Below are 21001 nucleotides of genomic sequence, written 5' to 3' on the forward strand. Positions count from 1 at the left end.
TGTTGATGTGATTTGATGCTTCCATGTTGTAGAGTATGTTTTTCTGGTCAATTTGGTATATTATACGTCAAAAATAGGGTTCGGTATCATATAGAAATTGAGGTTTAATTTTCTGAAAATTTCTTGAATATATGTTCTTGGTGTTCTTGAAAAATTCTGAAAATCAAAGTCAGTTTTGAAGGTGTTACTGAACACCAAATCACAAGTATCAATAACCAAAATGAATCACAGACCATTCTCTATCATTTTATATCATCAAATCGTACCAACAGTTGTTAAATTTTAAAATCGATTTTTGAGGTTAATATTCGAATTTTGGGGGTTTATGATTTAGTGGTTTTTGACTGTTTATGATGATTGAATGTTGTTCCTTAGGTCACGAAGATTATTTTGGTATGTAATTTGTTGATTTTGGTTGAGTATTTGCTGAGATCGTGTTTCGCCGGATTTTGTCACCGGTTTTAATGGTGAAAACGCCGGAATCGGTGCGGTAGGCATCGTCTGTTGTTGTCGTTGTTGTTTCTGAGCTTCTGAGTTCAAATAGAACGAAATCCAGCTGATAAACGAGGACGAGGGAGTTGTTTGTTGGTATTTAGAGGTCGCCGGAGTCCGGGGACGGCCATCGGAAACTGGGTTCGTCCCAGAAACTGGCGGGTCGTCCCGACCCGGTTACCGACCCGTTTTTTTTATATAAAAACCGGGTTTTAATCTTATAAATCTAGTTGCAAAAATCTGAGATCTGTTTCTGGGAATTTCTATTTAAAAATAATTCAAAATTCTTTTTCTTATTTACAAAATTCATTTTTTTATTTTATTTTGAAAATCATTATTTTATTTCTGAAAATTTATTTTAATTCAAAATAAATCCAAATTATTTAATTAATTAGTTTTAGTTGATAATTAATTATTTAATTAGTCAATTAATTTAAATATTAATTGATTAATTATTTTAATTAGTTATTAATTAATTTTAATTGATTATTTAATTAGATTTCATTATTTATTTTTGATTTAAAAATTCCGAAAAATAAATTCGAGCTTTAAAATATTATTTTAAATTATTTTCCAAGCTTGATAATTTTTATAAAATTATTTTCGAGTGTTCGAGCCTTATTATTTAATTATTAAATGATTCGGAGACCCGTTTTATTCCGAAAAATGTTCAAAAATTCATAATAAATCAACCGTTTGTCCGTTTAATACGAAGCGAACGCGTACAGACTCAGAAAAATATTGCGCTTCCAATAAAAATACTTTTGAGACCTAATTTTATTGTATTTCAATGTCATTTGATTTGTGTACCCGTTTGAGTCAGCATTTGATAGATAAATGCTAATATTGCTCTGATTTTCATTCTGAACACACTGAGGTGTATCTTTTAATGATCTGACTTATGTGTTACATGAAATATGTGATTATGTGTTATATGAATGCCATGACTAGGTGTTGCGTGATATGCATGCTATCCGTTTACAGTTTTAAAATGCTATGCTAGTTATAAACGATCAGGTAGATGTCCAGACGTATAGTTACGTCGATTGAGTTTGGTTCTGTCAATTAAGATAGTTCTTTTGTTTATAGAATCGAGTAGCAAGGAGCAGTCTAGTGTTAGACGGAGATAGTAGCCATCAGTTATAAGCTGAGTTATAGTAAGAAGTTATCAAGCATACCAGGCAAGTATCCCTGACTTCACTTATCGTTCAAGTGACGTTTATTTCAAATCATATTATGCAAGTATACCTGACTTCACTTATCGTTCAAGTGACGTTTATTTCAAATCATATTATGCAAGTATCCCTGACTTCACTTATCGTTCAAGTGATGTTTATTTCAAATCATATTATGCAAGTATCCCTGACTTCACTTATCGTTCAAGTGACGTTTATTTCAAATCATATTATGCAAGTATCCCTGACTTCACTTATCGTTCAAGTGACGTTTATTTCAAATCATATTATGCAAGTATCCCTGACTTCACTTATTGTTCAAGTGACATTTATTTCAAATCATATTATGTCAGTACCTATATCTTTATTCATCATTCAATTGATATTGACTCTGAACTTTATTCTTTCAATTTCCATACTATTCTAAGTTCAGAATAGTTAAACGTTTTATATTTCGCTATAAATTACTCTATACAGTAGAACATTGAATTGAGATTAGCGAATAACTAATTGTTCTAGTTATTTCGCCATCGATTGTTGAGATAACTCTGGACCATGAGAAATGGGGAGTTAAATGGTTAAGGATGTCCTTTGATTCGGCTCCTTTGATCAAAATGTTTTATGGATTGGATGAATACGTAAGTGACCGGGACGGACGGTCCAGCGGAGGGCTATTTCTATGTGTTGTATGAAATATTATGACACCATTTTTGCCACAGGCAGGTATATTGCCTTTTTAATTGAGTACTCGTATTTTGGGGATATGTTTCTATGAATCATGACCTTGTGCTATCACACGGGCTGATCAACATGTGATAGTACGTCCGTCGGAGTTAGATTCCAATCTAAAAATTATCATTTATTATTGATAGCTTGTGAAGCTTTATTATTGATCAAATATTACTGCTTTTATCCTTTTGTCCAGTTATTATCAGAATATGGTTTATCATTTCAAGTACATTTTATATTGCTTGCTGAGCATTTCTTTTGCTCATACTTGTTTATCAATCTAATCTTTCAGCTAAGCCAGAGCAGGCTTGAGATCCAGGTTTGGTCAGAAGTCGAGTGCTTGTAATTAGTGGTGTGTATTCCAGGTAGACTGTTTTGGGACGCTTGGATAGTCTAAAGGTTTGTAATAAAATTTGAATAATTTGTAAAACTAATTAGACTTATGGTCTGTAATAACAGTTGGTTTGTATTAGTGCCTGTTCCATACTATAACCTGTGATCGATCCAGTGCATGTAAAGGGGTCGTATTTATTATATTATTCCGCTGTGATTATTTTATTACAGTTTAGTAGCAAGTGACCCCCAAATCTAGACCCCGGGTTTGGAGGGCGTCACAACCTTCATCCACATGTTCCCTTATGAAGTGGTACCTAATGCTGATGTGCTTTGTCATTGAGTGTTGAACTGGATTACCTGTCATAGCAATATCACTTTGATTATCACAATAAATAGGGATTTTAAAATATGTTAACCCATAATCCAGTAACCGATTCTTCATCCAAAGAATCTGTGCACAACAGCTTCCTACAGCAATGTACTCTGCTTCTGCAATTGATGTAGAAATTGACTTTTGTTTCTTGCTAAACCAAGAAACCAATCTGCCTCCAAGAAATTGGCAGCTTCGACTTGTTCTTTTCCTGTCAATTTTGCAACCTGCAAAATCTGCATCTGAGTAACCTATTAGCTTAAAGTCTGATTCTCTAGGATACCACAATCCCAGATCAGCTGTTCCCTCAAGATACTTGAAAATTCTTTTCACAGCTATTAAGTGAGGTTCTCTTGGATCTGCTTGAAATCTTGCACAAAGACAGGTAACATACATGATATCAGGTCTACTAGCAGTTAGATAGAGTAAAGAGCCAATCATACCTCTGTAATCAGTAATATCTACTGATTTACCAGTATCCTTATCCAATTTTGTTGCAGTGGCCATGGGAGTGGATGCACTTGAACAATCTTGCATTCCAAATTTCTTCAGCAAATTTCTGGTGTACTTGGTTTGACAAATAAAAGTGCCTTCTTCATTCTGCTTGACTTGAAGTTTCAAAAAATAGCTAAGTTCCCCCATCATACTCATTTGATATCTTGACTGCATCAGTTTGGCAAACTTCTTGCAAAGTCTGTCATTTGTAGAACCAAAGATGATATCATCAACATATATCTGAACCAAAAGTAAGTCCTTTCCATGGTTGAGGTAGAACAGAGTTTTGTCAATAGTTCCTCTGTTGAATCCACTTTCCAGAAGAAACTGAGCTAAAGTCTCATACCATGCTCTTGGAGCTTGCTTAAGGCCATAAAGTGCTTTATCAAGCCTGTAGACATGATTTGGAAATTTGGAATCTACAAAGCCTAGAGGTTGTTCAACATATACTTCCTCTTCCAATTCTCCATTGAGAAAAGTACTTTTTACATCCATTTGAAAAACAGTAAACTTTTTGTGAGCAATATAAGCCAAAAATATCCTTATGGCTTCTAATCTAGCAACTAGTGCAAATGTTTCATCATAATCAATTCCCTCCTGTTGAGAATATCCTTTTGCAACCAACCTTGCTTTATTCCTTGTAATTATGCCATCACTATCAGTTTTGTTTCTGAACACCCACTTTGTACCAACAATAGATATGTTCTTTGATCTTGTCACTAGGGTCCAGACTTTGTTTCTTTCAAATTCATTTAACTCTTCATGCATTGCTTGCACCCAATCAGCATCTTGAAGAGCTTCTTCCACTTTCTTTGGTTCAGTCTGAGAAAGAAAAGAATTATAGAGACATTCACTTAAAGTAGCTATTCTAGTTTTGACACCTGCATCAGGATTTCCAATAATTAAGTCAGGTGTATGTGATTTAGTCCACTTCCTTGCAGATGGAAGGTTTTCTCTAGAACTGGATGCTCCCCCATGATCCATGTTATCTTCATCAACATTTTCTGATGCTCCCCTGAAACTATGCTCTCTGAGTTGGATTCTTCAGAAATTGAGTTTTCAGAACTATCAAAACTTGGCTTATTAGAACTTGATGAATCAGAACTTGAAGAGCCAGTTGTATGTTCTGATGCTTCTTGAGATGTGGTTGTATCTTCAGTACGCTCCCCCTGCACAGGTGCATATTCCTTTGGCGAAGTCACCACAGTTTCAATAACGTCAGAGTTTAATCCATCAGAGTTTGCAGTATCAGGATTTAGACTGTCAGGATTTTCAGTATCAAAATTTAAGTCTTCATTTTCAAATCTCAACTGATCATGATCATTGAAATCTTCAAGTCCAGTAATCTTGTTATCATCAAAGGAGACATTGATAGATTCCATGACTACCCTTGTTCTTATATTGTAGACTTTGAAGGCTTTTGTGGAAAGTGGATATCCAACAAAAATTCCTTCATCAGCTTTTAAATCAAATTTGGATAGCTGTTCAGGGTGAGTCTTAACAACAAAACACTTGCATCCAAATACATGAAAATACTTCAGATTTGGCTTCTTTTTCTTCACCATCTCATGTGGTGTCTTTCCATGCTTGTTAATGAGTGTAGCATTCTGAGTAAAATAAGCAGTCTGTACAGCTTCAGCCCAAAAATAGGTTGGTAGCTTTGCTTCATCAAGCATAGTTCGTGCAATTTCAACAAGAGTTCTATTCTTTCTTTCAACAACTCCATTTTGCTGTGGAGTTCCTGGAGCAGAAAATTCCTGCTTGATTCCATGGTCTTTGTAAAACTCTTCCATGATCAAATTCTTGAACTCAGTGCCATTATCACTTCTTATTATCTTCAGAGAATCTTTGACCAATTTATCCAGTTGATTGACATGATCAATCAAGATAGATGCAGTTTCACTTTTTGTGTGCAAGAAATACACCCATGTGTATCTAGTGAACTCATCTAATATGACGATAACATATTTCTTCTTTGCAATAGACATGACATTCACTGGACCAAATAGATCTACATGTAATAGGTAATAAGGCTCAAGAATTGATGATTCAGTCTTGCTCTTGAATGAAGATTTTCTTTGTTTTGCCTTCTGACATGAATCACAAAGGCCATCAGGACCAAATACTGATTTTGGCAGTCCTCTCACAAGATCTTTCTTGACTAATTCATTTATATTGTTGAATCACAAAGGCCATGAGAAAGTTTCTTGTGCCAATTCCAGCTTTCTTCAATTGATGCTCTACTCAACAGACAGATTGCAGAATCATCAGTACTTGTTGAAAGCTTGGCTTCATAAATGTTACCATGCCCGTATCCTTTCAGAATAACTTTTCCTGTAGATTTGCTTACAACTTCACAATGTTCTTCAAAGAAATCCACATGATAACCTCTGTCACAGATTTGACTAACACTCAGCAGATTGTGTTTAAGTCCTGAGACCAGGGCTACTTCTTTAATGATGACATTCCCAAGATTGATATTGCCATATCCCAGTGTTTTTCCAATGTTTCCATCTCCATAAGAAACACTTGGACCAGCTTTCTCCATAAAGTTTGATAGCAGGGCTTTATTTCCAGTCATATGTCCTGATCATCCACTGTCCAGAACTAGGATGTTTTTCCAGTTGCCCTGCAATCACAAAGACCACTAATGATTAGTTTTAAGGACCCAGACTTGCTTGGATCCTTTTGCCTTATTAAATTTGTTAAAATTTGCAGCAGATTTAGCATCAGAGTTTATGTTAACATTTTTCTTATCAGCATTTACACTATCAAACTTTGAATCAGAACTTACACTAGAAGGAACAATGCTAACTTTCTTTAATGAAGGTTTTATTTGATAATAATCAGAATACAAATTATGATATTCCTTACAAGTATAAATGGAATGCCATAAACTACCACAATGAAAACACGGATTTTGTGGCTTATATCTAACAGACTAACTCTTAACTCCTGACTTTGAAGGTAAGGAATTTATGTTCTTATTCTTCCTGCAAAAAGAAGCCAGATGGTTAGAACTTCCACAGTTATGACATGTTTTTCTAGGAGCACTAGGAACAGGCTTATAATCATTGCTTTTATTCACACCTTCCTTTCCATTCCTATTTTTCCTAGGTGACTTTAACTTGTTTACATTCTTAACATCTTTCAGCTTATGCTTAAGCTGCTTCTTTGTCATTAAGCCTACGTTTACTTCAGTTGTCTTTTCCTATTTTAGTTTGTCAGAAGTTAATTCCTCTTTAACTTCTGATTTCTCAGTATCAGACTTTACAGCTACAAACTTAACATGTTTTAACTTTGGCTTTTGTTTAACAACTATAGGCTTAATATCTTCAGTTCCTTTATCATTCTTATCATCTCCATAACCTAAGCCCTCTTTCCAATTTCCACTACTTAACAAATTCTGAGTTGTTCTGCCAGAGTTAGTCCAAGTCCTGATAATCTCTCTTTCATTTTCTAACTCAGTCTTTAAAGATTCATTCATTTTAAGTACTTCATCCCTAACATAGAAAGCATAATCTCTATCTTTTTGAGTTTGATAGAACATGACTAACTCTTTTTCTAAATAATCATTCCTCTTTTTACAAGCAAGATTTTTAGAAGTTAATCTTTCACATGTTAAAGTTTGATCTCTATAACTAATAAACATGGTTTTAAGATATCTTCTCAACTCATTAATGTCATCAGTATGAAAGGCATAAGTAGTTTGAGGTACCTTTAACTCAGCAGCTTCAGAACTGCTATCAGCATTTCCTATCAAGGCATAGTTCACCTCACTTTCAGAATCTGAAGTGTCTGTCCAACTTTTCTTCTTTGTGACAAGAGCCTTGCCTTTGTCACTCTTCTCTTTCTTGCAATTAGGAGATATGTGGCCTTTCTCACCACAGTTGTAGCACTTGACATTTGTGTAATCTCCTCTGTCAGACTTCCCTCCTTTGCCTTCAGATTTTTTGAAACTCTTCTTATCAGAACTTGCACCTTTCCTGGAAAACCTCTTTCCCTTTCTGATTTTCCTGTATGCAATCCTTGTGATTCCTTTCACCATGAGAGCAAACAGCTTCATCATCTCTTCATCAACATTCATCTCAGGCAAGCCTTCAGTTTCTGAGTCATCATCACTATCAGAACTTGATGACTCAGTATCAGACTTTGTGATGAGCGCTTTTCCCTTGCCTTTTCTTGAGGTAGCTTCCTTGGGGGATTCTTCCTCAGCCTTAAGAGCAACTGTCCTTGACTTTCCTCATTTCCTCTTGCTTCTTTGTTCCATCTCAAATTCATGAGTCTTGAGCATCCCATAAATTTCATCAAGAGTTGTTTCTTCAAGATTATAGTTGTCTCTTATAATTGTTGCCTTCAAATCCCAACTTTCAGGAAGAGCTAACATGAATTTAAGGTTTGAGTCTTCAAGATCATACTCCTTATCAACTAGTAACAAATCATTAAAGAGTTTGACAAATCTGTCATATAAATCAGTCAATGACTCATTAGGCTTTGAATCAAAGTGTTCATACTCTTGAGTGAGTATTGTCTTCCTGTTCTTCTTAATCGAATTAGTTCCCTAGCACCTTGTCTCCAAGGCATCCCATATCTCCTTTGCAGTCTTGTAGTTAATTTGTTTCACATTACATTATCAATGGCACTATGTAGCAAGTGTCGTACCTTAGCATCCTTAGCAATTGATGCGATATCTTCAGCAGTGTAATCACTCTTCTCCTTTGGTACAGACTTTGCTGCTTCACCTGCAACTACAACAACGAGTTTTGTTGGCTTGTGAGGTCCTTCATTGATTCTGTCAAGATATTCTGGATCTGTAGCTTCCAGAAACATAGTCATCCTCACCTTCCATATGGGATATTCAGATGGTTTCAGTATGGGAACTTTAAAGCCTCATATCGACTATGGATTTGAGTCTTTGGGGGTTCTTCAGTTTTGGTGGGCTTGGTTGGAGTTTCTGCTTCAGACATGATTGTTTTTAGATCTTAAACTGTTCGTGTGTTAACAGATAGGCTCTGATACCACTTGTTAGGTCACACACACTGTAGAAGGGGGTTGAATACAGTGTTTATGACAATCAAATCGAATTAAAGAACTCAAGTAACAGAAAACAGACTTTATTCAATATAATAAACTCTGTTACAATATGGAACTATCTTCTCTCAGTGATGAACAAATATCACGAGAGCTGCTAGGGTTACAATGAATAATATTCTCAATAATGATAACACTTATAGTGTAAACCCTACGTCTGTGTTTATATACTACACAATTACAAGATAATTGCTATTTGATATGGAATATAATTCTGCTTCCTAAAATATATCAATCAGTTATCTTTTCTTCCAAGTATTCTATTATTCATAGAATTCCTTGTTCATGCACATCTCTTCTTATGTTTGTCTTGATCTTCTTTCCTTTCAATCAGCTGCCTTCCTTATCTGAAAGTTTCCTTTAAGTCCTGATATTATCTCCTGATAAATATCTCCTGAACCTTAAGTACCGATAACTTAAGTTCTGACTTCAGTATAAGTGCTGATTTCAGTTAAGTACTGATTTGTACTGTTTAAGTAAGATCTGAAAACTAAACACAAATCATATTAGACATGACATTATTAAATATATCTAACATTCTATCTCTTTTGTGGATGTCTGGTAGTATGGTATTTGTGCAACGAAAGTTGGCTTTTATCAGTTTTGTATTATCTGATTAGTGTCATCACCGTTGCATACTAAGGTTAAGAACAATAAGGCTATTGAATAAAGTATTTAATGAAGTTAGAATCCCATGTTTTTCATATATATAAATTCAGTCAATCTTATTCTCTTAGTTATAATTGTTAGTTTAATTCTTAGTTATAACCAACCTAAATTTGTTATCGTCTTAGCATTGAATAATAACCATACATTGTTGCTTAAGTGCATAAATTAATTAGTTAACCAAAGTCAGTCTCTTTGGGAACGAACTAGAAAAGATTCTATACTACTTGTGAACTCGTATACTTGCGTGTATATTTAGCGCGCGTTTAGCGACTAACACTAGGGCAGACAAAGGGGGGTCTCAACAGGCACATGCATACCCCACAACCCGCCAAGGATGGTACGTGGGCACGTGACGGTGACAGCTATCAACAACTTGTTAGTGTTTGTGCCCTAGAGACAACACTATGATGTTTTAGTTTAAAACATTTGGATTATTAATGTTTATGTTCTATCTATTATATCCTTTATAATTTATTAATTCTTAATTTACTGTGATATAAATGTTAGATTAATAAATGTCCGTGGAATATGATATGCAATTCTATATCTCTAAGTACGTGACTTAGAAATGAAATTATATGAATAATATCAATATTCCTAAAGGTCCCTAGTCGAGTATTATTATTAAGGGACAATAATAATGTATTAAGACTAGTGTGTTTGTTGACTGATGATCACATCTCATTCATCATACTGATGATCACATCTCATTCATCATAGGTATAATGATACTAAAGTCAAAAACACAGGCATATGTAAATGTACATGGTGTTGGACCGATGTAAAATTCTACATGTCTGTTGTGTCACAAGTAATTCTCACAGTGATAATGATGTAATGGTCCTTAGACCTGAAGTCATTATATTTCTATACGAGAATTAATATACATTGATTCCATTAAAAGTTATCCTTGACCGGATAATGATAAAAGTGGATATTGGGTATATTATGAATCATATGAGAAATATGAATGATCTAGATGGGATTTAACCCTCCTATTTTAGGAGTGATATTATTGGCCTCTTGTGTGAGCTAGACTATGAAATACATGGTCACGCTCAAATGTTGATTTGATATGATAGTCTACTCATTGATCAAGAAACTTGGATTAAACTATGATGAGGATGACAAATTACACGCCTCTAGTTTAATCTATAATATTTGGTTAAAGGGATTATATTACATTGCACATTTTTTAGGAAAACTTTAATCGATCACCGATTCAATTATTATTACTTGGGTGACAATGATGTATTACTAGATGCCGCTCATTTTTTACGATTTTTAATTAGATTTAAAATTCGTTGCCAACGTAATAATAACCTATAGGGTCACACACAAAGAATGCTTGAAGGATTATTTAATTTAAATTGGATTTAAATTAAATTAAAGTAGTTCGAATATTTATAATATTAAATAAGTATGACTTAATTAACTAGATAAATAATGATATTCAAATTTACTAATATTAATTATGAAATTCAGTTGTTAAATAATTAAGTATGACTTAATTATTATACAAATAGGAATTTGAATTAATAATAACTCCTAATTAGTTAAGAGTTATAATTCATTTTTCTACTCTCTATATAATATCTCTTGTGGCTGATTTTTATGTGCAAGACTTTTACTAAAACCCTAGCCACCAAGAGAGAAGATGAAAATGGAAAGAAAAAATGATTTTGTGCTAGTACACATCCAATCCTTGAGTTCAAGCATTCGTGTGGCTACCGATAGAGCGTAAATCGCGAGAGCGGGATGCATGGTGATTGAACAATCTTTGGATCTCCATTAGTCAACCAATTTATAAAGCTTCTTAAGGTAAACAATCTGATCTACGAATTAACTATCTATTTTTCACATGGATCTTGTGGTGGGTTTCAAAAAATCTGATTTTTCACATTTTTAATTACTATTTCCGTTGGCATATGTGCTTGAAACCCTTCAATGGCATCAGAGCTACTTGCGAAAAGTGTTTAATTCATATATGTGTTTACTGGTTTTATGATGATAACATGTATAAATATTCCATGGTAGTTATGTATGTGATTTTGTATATTTTACATGTTGTTATATTTATATATATGTATGTATGTATATGTTTTGAATATATGATATTCATGAGAGTTGTAATAATATGATGATTAATTAATCTGTATATATACTGATATATACATGTTTTATTTTTATTCTTATTATAAGAATCATATTTGATACGATTCTGAATCGAATGTAGCGTATTTATTGAAATCTGTGTCTGGTGTCCGATTTTGGCAAATGAATACGCTATTTCATATGGAATAAAGCTTCTAAACGAAACAGATAGTTAAAGCTATCACCGACTGATCTGTAAGGCGTTTGACGTCGTTTAGGGCATGTAATCTGCGATTTACTATTATCAGATTTAATTTCAAACAAACACATTGATACTATTAGATGTGATCATCAGTCAATAAACACACCAGTCTTAATGAATTATTATTGTCCCTTAATAATAATACTCGACTAGGGACCTTTAGGAATATTGATACTATTCTCATAATCTCATTTCTAAGTCACGTACTTAGAGATATAGAATTGCATATCATATTCCAAGGACATTTATTAATATAACATTTATATCGCAGTAAATTAAGAATTAATAAATTATAAAGAGAATAATTGATCGAACATAAAAATTAATAATCCCAATGTCTTAAACTAAAACATCATAGTGTTGTCTCTAGGGCACAAACACTAACAATCTCCCACTTGCACTAGAGCCAATCACCCATGTATCTAATACTCATGTAACTAGTATGACTATCATACTTCTGCTGCGACAAAGCCTTAGTCAGTGGGTCTGCAACACTATCATTACTATACACTTTACATTTATATCTCCTTTATCATTAATCTCATTAATAAGGCGATATTGCCTAAGGACATGCCTAAACAGTCTCCATGGCTGTTTCAAAAAATATCAATATATTCGGCTTCCATAAAATCATCAATGTTCTTGCTATGAACTATTCAAGCTAACATCAATTATATTTAGATAAAACACAAAACATACATAAACTCGTAATCATCCTTATCTATCCAAAAATTAGGTTCAGAAACTAGTATCAGTTACAACCAGTTCCCTATCTTCTCCATACACAAAAAATAAATCTTTAGTCCGCTTTAAGTACTTAAGAATATTCTTGAAAACTATCAAGTGACCCTCACCTGGATTACACTGGTATCTGATCGTCATGCTCAAAGCATACGAAACATCAGGATAAATACATATCATTGTACACATTATAGATCCAATTGCTGACGCATCTGGAACTTTCTCAAACGGCCCTTATTATCTAATGATTTATGAGGCAATTATCTTTTGAGACACTATCCCATGAGACATCGAAACATATCCTTTCTTTGTCTCTTACATCATAAAATGATGTAATACTTTATCAATGTATGTACTCCGACTAGGTCAATTAATCTTTTCAGTCTATCTCTATAGATCTTGATCCTTAATATATAGGTAGCATCGCCTAAGTCTTTCACCGAGAAACTATTTCTCAACCAAGTCTTAACAGCCTGTAGAGAAGGTATGACATTCCTTATTTGTTATATGTCATCTACATATAATACTAAGAATGTCACATGGCTCCCTCTAACCTTCTTGCAAACACATGGTTCATCTTCATTTTGAATAAAGCCAAACTCTTTCACCGTTTCATCAAAATGAATATTCATTCTCCTTGAGGCTTGCTTCAATCTATAAATAGATAGAAGCAACTTACAAACTATCTTAGCAAACTTTGGATCGACAAAACCCTCAGGTTGTATCATATATACATCATCTTCAAGGCTCCCATATAAGAAAACAGTTTTGACATCAATTTGCCAAATCTCACAGTCAAAGTAAGCAACTATTGCTAACAAAATCCTGATGGACTTGACCATAGTAACCGATGAAAAAATCTCATCATAGTCTATAGCATGAATTTGTTTGAAACTTTTTGCCACTAATCGCGTCTTATAAGTCTGTACTTTACCATCCATGTTAGTTTTCTTCTTGAAAACCCACTTGCACCCTATAGGTTTTACCCCTTCGAGTGGATCAACTAAAGTCAGTACTTTATTTTGATACATGGATTTTATCTTGGATTTCATGGCCTCTAGCCATCTCTTTGAGTCTGAACTATTCATAGCATTTTGGTAGGTAAGAGGCTTATCATTATCCGTAAGCATCATATCACCATCTTGAGTCAAAAGAAATTCATAATTTCTCCTGGACTCATGGTGAATCCTACTAGATCTACAAATAACCTGTGTTTCTTGGACATGATTACTTTCAACATTTTGATGTACATCATGATCTTATTCCAACTCTGGTTCAATGTTATCATGTGGTTCTCGATTTTCATCGAGATGTATTATCCTCCTAGTGATTTTCTTAGAAAGTAGTTCTCCCTCAAGAAATACAGCAGCCCGAGCAACAAACACTTTGTTCCCAGAAGGATTATAAAAAACTATACCCTAGTCTCACTTGGGTATCCCACAAAATAACATCTATCTAATTTTTGTCCAAGCTTGTCAGAGGCTAAACGTCACGTCCCCAAATTTTCATAAATGACATGCTATGATGTTTATCAGTCTATATCTCATATGGAGTATATTGAACCGTTTTAGTCAGAACTTGGTTAAGTGTATATTCAGCCGTTTCTGGAGCATAACCCCAGAAACTGAATGGAAGATCCGCTTGACTCATCATCAATCGCACTATGTCCAACAAGGTATGATTTCTCCTCTCAAAATCTCTATTCCATTGAGGTATTTCAGAAGGACTAAGTTGTGATATAATATCACACTCTTTCAAGAAACTCTTGAATTTGAGGTTTAAGTATTCTCCTCTACGATCTGATCGTAAAACTTTTATACTTTTCCCTTGTTTGCTTTTCTACTTCGGCCTTATATTCTTTAAACATTCTAAGAGAATCGGATTTGTTCTTCATAAGAACCACATATCCATATCTACTGAAATCATTAGTAAATGTTATGAAGTAGTATAAGCCACCCCTTGCCATCATACGCATTCGACCACATACATCATTATGTATAAGTCCTAATCGTTCGGTGGCCCTTTCACCTGATCAGGTAAAAGAAGCTTTAGTCATTTTGCCAATGAGATAAAGTTCGTATCTTCCGTATGATTCAAAATCAAACTTATCCAAGTATGCATCTATATGTAACTCATAAATGCGTTTCTCATTAATATGGCTTAACGAAAATGGTAGAGGTAATGTTTGATTTGAGTCATCTTAGAACATATAAATTATTAACTAATTGTGCAACATTATAAGACTTATCACTAGAATAGAATAAACAACTATTGTTTATTTAATTAAAATAAAAACCTTTCTTGTCTTGATAAGAAATTGATTTAATGCATCCCCTAAAGGCAGGCACGTAATAACAACTTATCAAGTTATCAATCTTGCCTATATGGGCAAAATTAGGTATCGAGTTCCTTCAACTAGAGCAACAACTTTTGCTCCAATTGTAACCGGATACCTGAAGCTTGACCATTGCTACTCTTCTTCTTTAGATCTTCCAAACAAGCTCGACAATTTAACTTTCCATCATCCATTTATTTCCACAGAAATGACAATCATCTCCTTTAGTAACACCACTATCAGGCTTCAAAAGCCCTTTGGGATTGGACTTTGGTTTGGCACCGGATATGATCAAATCTTCACCTTGCCTGTCCACTTTCCTTTCCCATTTGCATTCCATGTGTACATCATCAATATGGACATAATTCATGCCTTTACCGTATTATTTTCAACAGTTCTAAACATGCTTAACAACTCAGAGTGTTTAGTCTATCTCATTCCTTTTGTTCTTAACAAACTAAGAATAGAAATTGTTCAAAGATTGTTTGATCAAATCAAGCTGAGTCTCTAGACTATTATTGAAACCCAAAATATAAAGGTACATATACTTATCGTCTTTAGAACATGTGTTCTAACCGGATATCATTCTCCCATTAATGTGCCTTATTATTGTCAAATCTTTCTGACGAGCCTATCCTTCAAACATCCTTTGAAGGTGCTCAATCATATCATAAGCATCATTATGCTCTTGTTGCTTCTAAAGGTTAGCACTCATAATTATAAGCATGAGACATAAAACATCAGTTGCATAATCAATTTGCTTCTGGTAAGCATTTTGTTCAGCACATGTTGCATTTTCAGCTAGAAGAAATAAGGGAGGGGTTTGAGTGACATCCTTGAACCTGAGGACAATCCTCAAGTTCCCATGTCAATTGAGGAAATTATATCATGCCAGCTTGTCCTTCTCGAGGACTATTACATAGAGAAGTTATTTGGGTTATTTGTCATTTGATATCTACAATATTAAAGTACATAAAATGACTTAGTATACAGATGATCATTAAATTATGTTCAAGTGATTATTCATATATATATATATACAATATATATCTCCCATTACTTTTATCAAATCAATAGCCCTAACTATTAATTCGGAAGAAATATCTTCTATATCCGTTCTAGTGAGCCAAGATCCATATTTCACCATGCGTTAGGTCAGCTTTGGCTTTTCTCCTAAAACATGATTATTTAAGTAGACAATATTTGTCAATTATATCAACTATATAACTCTTCGATAGCTTGGTGGAACAACATTTGTTTACATTTATCTAATAAATCTCACCAAACTCTATGCCTCTAAGTTCACAATCCTATTGTGGTAACTTAGTTAAGTCAAACCCAATAGTCAAAAAGTATCAATATACTTCAACACATCTACCACGATAAATAGGAGTACTTCGCTTTGGCGAACCTACTCCTGGTCGATCTAGGGGTTAACGTATTGGACTCATTGGAAGGCATCTGATCAACTTAATATTAATTTTAGGGTTTTGTTAATTTTAAAACGATCAAGATCTTATCATAAAGAGATTCCCAATTTTTCCTTGAATAAAATACTTCAAATCAATATTCGTCAATGGTTTGATTTCCAGGTCGTGAGGGAGTCACAACGGTCTCGCTTAAAACCCACAACCTTACAAGTTCATTGAACTCGCTTTTGACAAAATTGCCCCATGTCAGAAATAAAGAAAATTGTATTTTATTCCGTGTTTCATAAACACGAGAATCTCATAATCATTTGTTCATTTTAAAATCTTGAATCGTTACAGATTTTATCTTGTTTAGAAAGCATGGCATGGGTGTCGTATCTAATACATACATCCTTAATCTAATTAAGCATGCATATTTATAAACTACTCTACACATACATTCATCTATGCGCATATATATGTAAAGTGCAATAAATAAATGTGGTTGGTTATGGCTTCATCCTATGTGATCTTTATCAAGCTAATGACAAAGATCTAGGTCAATCTAAGGTGGAAAATAAATACAGGCTAACTATTACATGTCTTCTTTCTTGTATTGCTTCCTTGGATGGCCTCCGTATGGGATTACCCTTGATCTTCAAATCTTCATGTCTTCATGTACATTACAAGAATAAAATATGAAAACTAATCTAATGAACTTACTAGAAGAACTCGAGTTACATTTGAGATTTAATAATTACAAGATTAAATGACATGTAAGCCGTATTTAATAAACCAAAACCATTAACCTAAGGTCATAAGCCATAAACATCCACGATGCTCAATTAACACAAAATAACATGTTAAAACACATAATCTGATCTTAACATATCATACCCATCATGATTTAATCATAAAAACCAAATATTGAAAAAATCAGAAAATTCAAAATTAAATCTGATAATATTAAATCGCAGATTACAGGGCCTAAATGACGTCAAACGCCTTACAGATCAGTCGATGATAGCTTTAGCTATCTGTTACATTTAGACGCTCGATTCCATATGAAATACCGTATTCGTTCGCCAATATCGGACACCAGACACAGATTTCAGCAAATCCGCTGCATCCGATTTAGAATCGTATCAAATACGATTCTTATAATAAGAACAAACACAAAACATGTATATATCAGTATATATACAGATTATATAATCATCATATGATTATACAACTCTCATGAATATCATATATTCAAAACATATATATACATACACATATATAAACATAACAACATGTAAAACATACAAAATCGCATACATAACAGTCATGGAATATTATATACATGTTATCATCATAAAACCTGTAAATATATAAACGAATTAAACACTTTTCGCAAGTAGCTGTGATTCCATTGTTGGGTTTCGAGCACATAAACACAACAGAAACAGTAATTAAAAACGTAAAAATCAGGATTTTTGAAACCCACCGCAGGATCCATGTGAAAAAACTATATTTAATTCGTAGATCAGATTGTTTACCTTAAGAAGCTTTACAAATTGGTTGACTAATGGATATCCAAAACTTGTTCAATCACCACGCATCCCGCTCTCGCAATCTACGCTCTATCGGTATCCACACGAATGCTTGAACTCAAGGATTGGATGTGTACTAGCACAAACTCGTTTCTTCTTGCTCTTTCCATCTTTTCTCTTGGTGGCTAGGGTTTTAGTAAAAGTCTTGCTTGCAAAATCAGCCACACAAGATATATTATATAGAGAGTAGAAAAATGAATTATAACTCTTAACTAATTATGAGTTATTATTAATTCGAAATTCCTATTTGTATTATAATTAAGTCTCACTTAATTATTTAACAAATAAATTTCATAATTAATATTAGTAAATTCGAATATCAATATTTATCTAATTAATTAAGTCATACTTAATTAATATTATAAATAATTCGAATTACTTTAATATAATTAAAATCCAATTTAAATTAAATAATCCTTCTAGCATTCTTAGTGTTTGACCCTATAGGTTATTATTACATTGGTAACAAATTTTAAATCTAATTAAAATCGTAAACAATGAGCGGCATCTAGTAATACATCATTGCTACCCAAGTAATAATAATTGAATCGGTGATCGATTAAACCTTTTATGAATAATGTACAATGTAATATAATCCCTTTAATAAAATATGATAGATTAAACTAGAGGCATGTAATGTGTCATCCTCATCATAGTTTAATCCAAGTTTCCTTGATCAATGAGTAGACTATCATATCAAATCAACATTTGAGCGTGGCCACTCATTTCATAGTCTAGCTCACACAAGAGGCCAATAATATCAATCCTAAAATAGGAGGGTTAAATCCCATCTAGATCATTCATATTTCTCATACGATTCATAATATACCCAATGTTCATTTTTATAATTATCCGGTCAAGGATAACTTTTAATGGAATCAATGTATATTAATTATCGTATAGAAATATAATGACTTCAGTTCTAAGGACCATTACATCATTATCACTGTGAGAATTACTTATGACACAACAGACATGTAGAATCTCACATTGGGTCTGTCCAGTACCATGTACATATATACATCTGCCTGTGTTTTTTACTTTAGTATCACTATACCTATGATCAATGAGATGTGATCATCAGTCAACAAACACACCAGTCTTAATGCATTATTATTGTCCATTAATAATAATACTCGACTAGGGACCTTTAGGAATATTGATACTATTCTCATAATCTCATTTCTAAGTCACGTACTTAGAGATATAAAATTGCATATCATATTCCAAGGACATTTATTAATCTAACATTTATATCGCAGTAAATTAAGAATTAATAAATTATAAAGAGAATAATCGATAGAATATAAACATTAATAATCCTAATGTCTTAAATTAAAACATCATAGTGTTGTCTCTAGGGCACAAACACTAACATAAAATTCTTCCTTTGAGCATAAAATAAGTCGGGAGGCATGATATTACTCACAAGGCAGTTCACAATATCTGCAAACCATGGTTCTTCTTCTTGCACTCTAAACAGCTGCTCGTCGGAAAAAGACTCATTTATGAATGTCTTATCCAATGAAGTAGCATTATGATTTTCTAAACGCGAGAGATGATCAGCGACTTGATTTTCAGTCCCCTTTCTGTCCTTGATCTCTAGTTCAAATTCTTGAAGCAAAAGAACCCATCTAATCAATCTAGGTTTCGAGTCCTTCTTTGAGATGAGATAATGAATTGCAGCGTGATTAGTGAAAACTGTCACCTTAGTCCCAAGTAGATAAGATCAAAATTTCTCAAAACCATAGACAATAGCCAAAAGTTCTTTCTCCGTATTAGTATAATTCAGTTGAGCACCATTTAGGGTCTTACTAGCGGTAGTAGACCACATGATATATGTTGTTCTTCCGTTGCCCAAGAACTGCTCCAACTGCATAGTCACTTGCATCACACATCATCTCAAAAGGTTCATTCCAATCAGTTGCAGTTATGACAGGTGCCATGATTAAACTCTTCTTAATGTCTCAAAAGCTGCAAGACACTCGTCATCAAACTTGAAAGGGACATCTTTGTCTAGCAAACTGCACAATGGCTTTGAAATCTTAGAGAAGTCTTTGATGAAACGCCTATAGAAACCCGCATGACCAAGAAAACTGCGAATTCCCTTAACAGAAGAGGAAGATTCTTAATGACCCCCACCTTGGCCTTGTCCACCTCAAGACCCTTACTAGAAACCTTGTGCCCGAGAATAATGCCCTGACACACCATAAAGTGACATTTCTCCCAATTACGAACCATATTGGTCTTAACACACCTCTTGAGAACGTGTCCAAGATTTTACAAGCATGCATCAAAAGAATCACCAAATACAGAGAAGTCATCCATGAACATCTCCACATTCTGGCCAATCATATCAGAAAAGATGGCCATCATGCATCTCTGAAATATGGCTGGTGCACCACACAGACCAAAAGAAACTCGTCTGAAGGTGAAAGTACCAAATGGACAAGTGAAAATAGTTTTCTCCTAATCTTCGGGAGCGATACAGATGTGGTTGTACCCCGAATAACCAACCAGAAGACAATATTACTTATGACCAGCCAATCTGTCAAGCATCTGATCAATGAAGGGCAAAAGGAAATGATCCTTCTTAGTGTCTTTGTTCATCTTCCTGTAATCCATACAAACTCTCCACCTCGTGACTGTTCGTGTAGGAATAAGCTTATTCTTCTCATTCGCTACCACAGTAATTCCACCTTTCTTTGGCACACATTGAACCAGCCTTACCCATGAACTGTCAGAAATAGGGTAGATGATCCCTGCATCTAGCCACTTAAGAATTTCCTTCTTCACTACTTCCTTCATGATTGGATTAAGTCGTCTTTGTTGCTCGACCGTAGGCTTGCTATCTTCCTCTAGCAGAATTTTATGCATATAATAGGAAGGGTTGATTCCTTTAATATCTGCTATAGTCCAGCCAATTACCGATTTGAACTCTCTCAAAATCCTCAGAAGCTTTTCCTCGTCACTACCTGAAAGGCCTGATGCAATAATAACAGGCAAAGTAGATGCATCACCTAAAAACGCATACCTCAAATTCTCAAGTAAAGGCTTAAGCTCAAGAGTGGGAGCTTCCTCAATAGATGGCTTGAGGCGTAAGGAGCTTTGTTCAATTCCTCCATTCCAAGAGATTCAAAAGGAATATCTATCTTCCTCTTCCAGGGAGAAGCATTCAAATACTGCAATTGTTCTTCACCTTCGTCAT

This window comes from Apium graveolens, chromosome 5 (genome assembly GCF_009905375.1).
Source record: "Apium graveolens cultivar Ventura chromosome 5, ASM990537v1, whole genome shotgun sequence".
Taxonomy (NCBI): Eukaryota; Viridiplantae; Streptophyta; class Magnoliopsida; order Apiales; family Apiaceae; genus Apium; species Apium graveolens.